Source organism: Rhipicephalus sanguineus, chromosome 4, assembly GCF_013339695.2.
Source record: "Rhipicephalus sanguineus isolate Rsan-2018 chromosome 4, BIME_Rsan_1.4, whole genome shotgun sequence".
Classification (NCBI taxonomy): Eukaryota; Metazoa; Arthropoda; class Arachnida; order Ixodida; family Ixodidae; genus Rhipicephalus; species Rhipicephalus sanguineus.
Window position 1 is genome coordinate 209,938,529 of NC_051179.1, and position 6,585 is coordinate 209,945,113.

Sequence of the window (6,585 nt, forward strand, 5' to 3'; positions counted from 1 at the left end):
TTCTCTGCTCTATATACGAACCGACTAGCCCTCACCAAGCTGTTACCAATGCACAAGGGCATAACAAGAAAGGTGCGTTCGCGTTTGTTAGCTTCATTGTTCCGTTTTCGCCCACAAGTTCTCCCCAAGGTTGAGGTGGGCTATTTCTCTGGTCCTGCGGTTCCGGAAAGTAGAACAGTGCGAAGAAAAAGGCACGATTTCTGTTTATTTCTTCGCAATGCCATTTCAGAGCACATAAAATCCACAGTGCTAAATTTGTGTAGAAACGAAGATGCGCGCGCACGCACGCACGCACGCACGCACGCACGCACGCACGCACGCACACACACACACACACACACACACACACACTGTTTCGGCTGAGCATCCGGCGAATGGTAACAATTTGTGCTGCTTTGCCTCAGAACACGAGCGAGATTTTTTTGCAACCACTTGCAATGTATATATACACAGTAGTCATTGTCTAGAAGGAACGGAATGCGGCAACATCCATTGCACCAATATGGCCTCTTTACGCGTTTGAAATAAAACAGGGAAGTTAAGTAGCTTGAGCGCCCGATTTTGCGACGTACAAAAAAGAAGAGATGGCTGATTCCTGACTCATAGGAATCGCTGTAACACGAAAGTGGAAACCTGTCGACACAGAAGTAGTTTATTGTTTATAATGCATTGGTATATAAGAGCCTGTACAAGGTCTACTGTGGTTTGACAGATATAGCACCGCTTGATGTGGACGCCCTCACGTTGCACATCTCCGTACGCCGAACTAACGCCCGTGATCATGATTTAACCCTTGCGGTTCTAACAGCTGCAGTATTAACATATACGTGGACACCGCATATGGCGAATCCCCCGCAGTGGCATCAATAAGCACATTAATAAACACTGATACTCGATATGCACTCCTTTAAAGCGTCGTGAAATGCGAAGAGAAACGCTAGTCGCGTCGCGTCTTCCCTCTAGCCTGGCCGTTACCTCTCACAGGGCAAGGGGAAACGGTCTGCAACAACCAAGCGAGCGTCGGAGAGCTATTTTCGATATGGATGGATGCGGTGAGCGAGGCTTTAAAGTGACTTTACGAGGCTTGGCCTGAGGCCGCCATCCACGGTGTGTTAAAGCGTTGATGAAATTAACTTGTATCGGAAACGCGCCGAATGGGAAGGTCGAAACAACGGCGCGTTTTTTTTTTTTGGGGGGGGGGGGGGTTTCGAGCCTTGTGGCACCAAATGTTACCGCCCTGTTATAAAGGGGACGCTCATAGCATCCATCATCCAAGAGCACTGTGAGAGGAAGTGGTAAAAGATAAAAGGTGTGTTCATGTGGCCTCGGTAAGGTGTTTGGTGGTAGCTCAGTGGGCTAAACTCCCGTGAGCCATCGTGGGGACCGAGAGGTCATGGGTTTCGACTCCCGTCTACGAAACTTTTTTTATTGTTTTTTCCTTTGGATCTGATAGCGTTCATTTTGCTGACGTACTTCCGTGACGGCAAACGTCATGAAAGTCTTCGTGGACCCCAGCATAAAAAAATTACGTGTTAAATGTTTTCATCATAGAGTCCACTGGATGAACGCCGTATATAAAACGATCAGAAATGGTCTTTGTTTTGGTGAGGGCTGCAGAAAAAATATATATATACAAGGGCATTCAAAGGCTTATCAGAATAAAGTAATCGAGTTAGTAATGATAAAAATACAATCGCCATTTGTGCATTATGTGATGAATCTACAATACAGAACCCGTTCTGTCACGCGGCTGCCTCACGGGCTCGCAGGCCGCAAGCAGGATTATCGGAAAGTCCAGTCAGATACGCGATAACTTTGTTCAGATACGCGATAACTCACACCAGCTGGTGTTCCAGCGGTTCTTACTGAAGGTAGGGAATGTGCGCGACGATATGGAGGAGTCGACTAAACATTATTGCTGTATGCTTAGGACCCTCGATCTGCCGTACGACAATGATCGAAATAAGGCGCACAATAAATGACGATTGGAATCTGCGCAAGCTTGGCCCCCTGTTTGCCTGTGTATTTCCTTGAATGTGCTGTTTCACTGTTTAAATTCACTGCTTATAATCTTCTCAAGGCTGACGCGGCAGTGCGCGGCATAAGAATGGTGCGTACCAACTTGTAGAATCAGGTGCTTTCTTTGCAACTTGGAAACGCAATCACCGGCAGCACAGGCTCCGCCGAAAACGCGCGCGCGGCACGAGCAGTCGCTTCCGCGGGCGAACCGAAACCTCGACGTCTTCATCGGCCGACAGATGAGCATCCGGCGCTGGCGTCGCGTGCGCAAACTTGGGGTGCCACGTCTATTGCCTCGATGCAATAAAAGCAACGCCAGAAGCATTGATGCCTGGGCAAGTTGGAATTGGTTAGGCATTCCTAACCGTTCCTAATATTTACGCAACACATTGTCTATGTATGCTGTCGTCGCTATCAATGATGTAAAGCACGTGGTACTTGGTGAAGGTTCAAAGAGTGTACGTTCTTTCTAATAAAGTTAGTTGTGAGAAGGTGCTCTGTGGGGTGTAGTCTTTCCGTTGTCCCTTGTTTTTGCGCCGCCCGTTTCGAACATGCAAAAGCACGCCGTAGAGCTGTGGCGTCTTCCTTACCCCGTTTGTCGTGCGCGCTCTCCTTCACTTTATCTATAAAGCTCCAACTCACAAACACCACCGTGCACTACAAGGCAAAATGGTGTTAAAACGGCACGTGGATCATCCTTTGGGACTAATGGGCTGCCTCACCCAATAATCTCTTCAACCCCTTTGAGAACTCGGCACCTGGTTTAACGTTAGTCTCCATTAAGTGACACCTACAAACTAACTGTAGTCCCATAGTTGCTAACTTACCCGCCGAACAGTCAGAGCACTCATGTGCCCCATGAGGAGAACTTCTTCTTGGCCTAGTTGGTATTGCTTACTGTATGACCTTCTGGCGCTAGTAAAAAAAACACACACAGAAAGAAACGAACACGGCAATAGGATGGCGGCATTCTAACTGAATTTTAGAGCATGAAACAAGGGCTACATACACATGTTACACACATGCGCAGAATAGCCAACAACACTGCCTAACATATCCAGATCTCAAACAATGTAATCTCTGACGACCCGCAGCTGTTCGACGTGTCACTGATAAATTCACCACTAACGTATTAATGTAAAGGCTTATTAATGTAAAGTGAACTTGCGCATCTTCCTGCGCACTGTAAGGTCTGCAAATGTGAACTTCGGTTTTAGGAGGCCGGGATCCTGGTAAGAGCAAGCATCGACAGCACGTGAATAGAAGCCTTTTACACTCTACACTGAACTCTAGAGATAAGCACATAGCAATGCAACTCGCTCAGCTGTGCCGATTCAGTTATGCCATCATCGATTACCCCGATAGCTCGAACGCTACGTGCTATAAAACATGTCAGGGTTTTTGCGCCGCCTTCTTTTTCCACGCTTACAGCCAGAGGACGGACGTCGGCGTTTTTCCTCGAGAGTGCTGATGTGAGTGTGGGAAAGCTTGAACTTTCTGCGTTTTCCAATAATTACTCTCATATTTGACCACAGAATGTCAAGAACGGAAGTATGTGAAGCATAACTTAACCTTGCCGCATGCGAACCGGAGCTTTACATGGTGACGTATGTACATTGCGGCTTGTGTTTTAGAAAACTTACACTTAGTGCTGCGCATAAAACTGGCGGAGGAGCGACCTCAGATTTAGTCCGGGCGTTACTCGTGTATTGATGTGCTAGTCAAGGCTTCTTGCAATTTACGCCTGCAGCGGTTATAAATCGCGTCAGCAATATGAAGAGTAAGTCTGACTGTAATTTAGCGCGTGACTATCACTTCCATAGCTGCCAATTATCGATTTGCGGAATGCGAGGTCACGTACTCACCTTTCATTTTTAAATTTGTTAAATATTTTTTTGTGGCGGTTACAGCGCTACGCTACCTGCACATGTTTGCTGTTTTTTTTAGTTACGAAATGTGAAACATGGGACCCAATTTCCGATAGATTTTACGTCCTTGTTAAAATTGTCTTTACGCTTCTCAGACCATCAACTTTTCACGTCCAAGCGCTTACGAGTCGAAAGTTGAATTGGCAGCCGTCCTATATCGATGTAGCACAACCTGTCCGGCGTTTGGAATGCTTAGTACAATTCCTGTTCTTTAGCGCGGCTGATTCTTTTTTTCTTTAGGATCACTACCACTACGTGTCATCGAGCCCTTGATTTGCACTCGCAAGAAGTGATCAGCGCACCCATTGTCCTCGACGTCGACCCCGCGTTAGCTTGCCCACTACCAGCAGCTCTTGCGGGTTGAAACGACGCGTCCACTCAAGGATCAGAGATGGCGTCGCCACAGGGCACGATGTCAGAACAGGACGATCAGTCCTGTATCCCAAAGCGCGAAAGTAGAAGATGGGGATTCGAGGCGCCCGCAAGGAATCCATTGATAAACGGCAGGAATCACGAATTGGTCCCCGAAAATGCATCACTCCTTCCGTAACGCAAGATAAAAAGGAAAGTGGCTTGAGACAGCGCACGTTTGACAACTGCGCGGCTTGTCTCACGGCAGATCCGTCCGGAAACTGGTTACAAAGATTATGAGCGGACTATTGCGATGATGCGTATATCGCAGCAGGTGCGCTCGGAAGAGCCCCAGATGACAGAGGAGGATTCAAGCACCGATGACAGCGAGTCTGTGCGGGCGCGCCAGTGGTACCGAGGTGTTCCTCCGAGCATTCATGATGAGCTCGAACCTAAGCCAGTCACTGTCACCATTGGGCCATGCAAGCCGGACTTGGAAGCTCAAATAATGGGATTTTGGGAAGCCGTACTTGTGTTTTTACTTGCAATATTTCTGGTGTGCTTCATCTTTTCTGTCTGTTGTAATATGGAAGGTTCTTCACAGCGTAGTGTCAAAGTTCTAGCCACGGGACGCTGCTGGTGCCTTCCTTCACGTTCGTATATTGCTCTTCTATAAAAAACCTGAAGTCTCCGGCAGGTTCGTGATAGTATTACAAAAACTCTGAGCACAAGGTATTTGTGTGGCGCGCCTTCGCCAGGCCCCGAAGTCTCGAACTGTTGTGACGCGATGAGGTGTTGTAGCAGTACAAGGCAGTCTAGTTGCCGCACCTTGGCACCTGTACCAGTCTTTGACCCTCACAACTGTGGCCTTTGCCTTTAGCGTATCTACCAGTGTATCAGGCGCCCATTTGACAAGCGAATTCCGCGTACTTCATATTTTACTTGATTTAGAAGTGTCTGAACGGGGAAATTACCTTCCACTCATTTTTCAGCGTTTCTTCCGGAATTTCTTGTCAAGGTTTTTCTTGAAAGTGACAATAAAATAGGAATACCGTTTGTGTCTATGCACTGGTCTTTACTGCGCAGCCATTGTGCAGGGTGGTTGCATGCTCTGTTCTAAAACAAATGCTTCGGAATGTCTGTCCGGGATCTGGAGAGCTGGTGTTACTCTAAGTCGGAAGATCGTCTCCTTCGGGACGAGGAGTTTCACTTGTAAGGTGCAGAATAATGATATTTAATAATATAATAATAATAAGTTTATTTGCCATCTTTGTGAAATACAGATGGGGGGATTACAACAATCTGAGGCTTAACGTCCCAAAACCGCGATTTGATTATGAGGGACACCGTAGTGGAGAGCTTCGGAAATTTCGACCACCTGAGGTTCTTTAACAAGCACCTAAATCTAAATGTACGGGCTTCAAACATTTCGCCTCCCCGAAAATGAAGCCGCCGCGGCTGGGATTCGATCCCATGACCTTCGGGTCTGCAGTCCAGCGGCATAACCAGTAGACAACCGTGGCGGGGCGTTAAACAGCAGCGAGCACTTCGACTTATAATCTTACCGCTAGCGCACAACAAGTACGAAGTCAGTTTCGCCGCAAGGGCCGATGCAATCAATGCAGTAGCAACAATGCAATGTTACATACGATTTTACGTAACACATACGGGCGCCGCCACCTTAGGCTTAAGCGAGTGTCTCTTCTGTTTGTTTATCTCTGCACGAATTAATATGGTCATGAAGCGTCGAATGCACAAACCCAGCAGTTTTCATGCGCATGCGTCTACTGTAGTACAGCTAGTTTAGTTGTTAAAGATAAAAAACGGCAAGATTCACAGCCCAATATGACAGCACCGAAACCCCTCCGTAGAATAGTCGCTGGCCTCACCGTGTGCTGGTAGTGTGGCCCCACCGCAAACCGAGCGGTGGGGCCAGCACACTCAACGGTTTATACGTTTGTACGCCGCCAGCTGATCCATGTAAGTATAATCGCCTGCGACAGCGGTCGGCTTAGCAAAGTGCGCACCATGTAGGGCCACCGCTGATGATTCTTATCGAGATATCCATATGCAGCTGCGCTGTTATATCTGTGTGCCTTTCTAGCAGCAGCTGCTGGAACTAGCTTAACCCTGACCACACTGCTCTCTCAAGTATAGCATAGTTTCCTACAATAATTCCTAGGAGGATTCCTGGCGCTAGTATATATGGGAGCGGAGGGAGGGCGGTTCTTTCAACATCTGTGTGATATGTAGTACGGACGGAATCACACTTGTCCAGAGCGCCCAG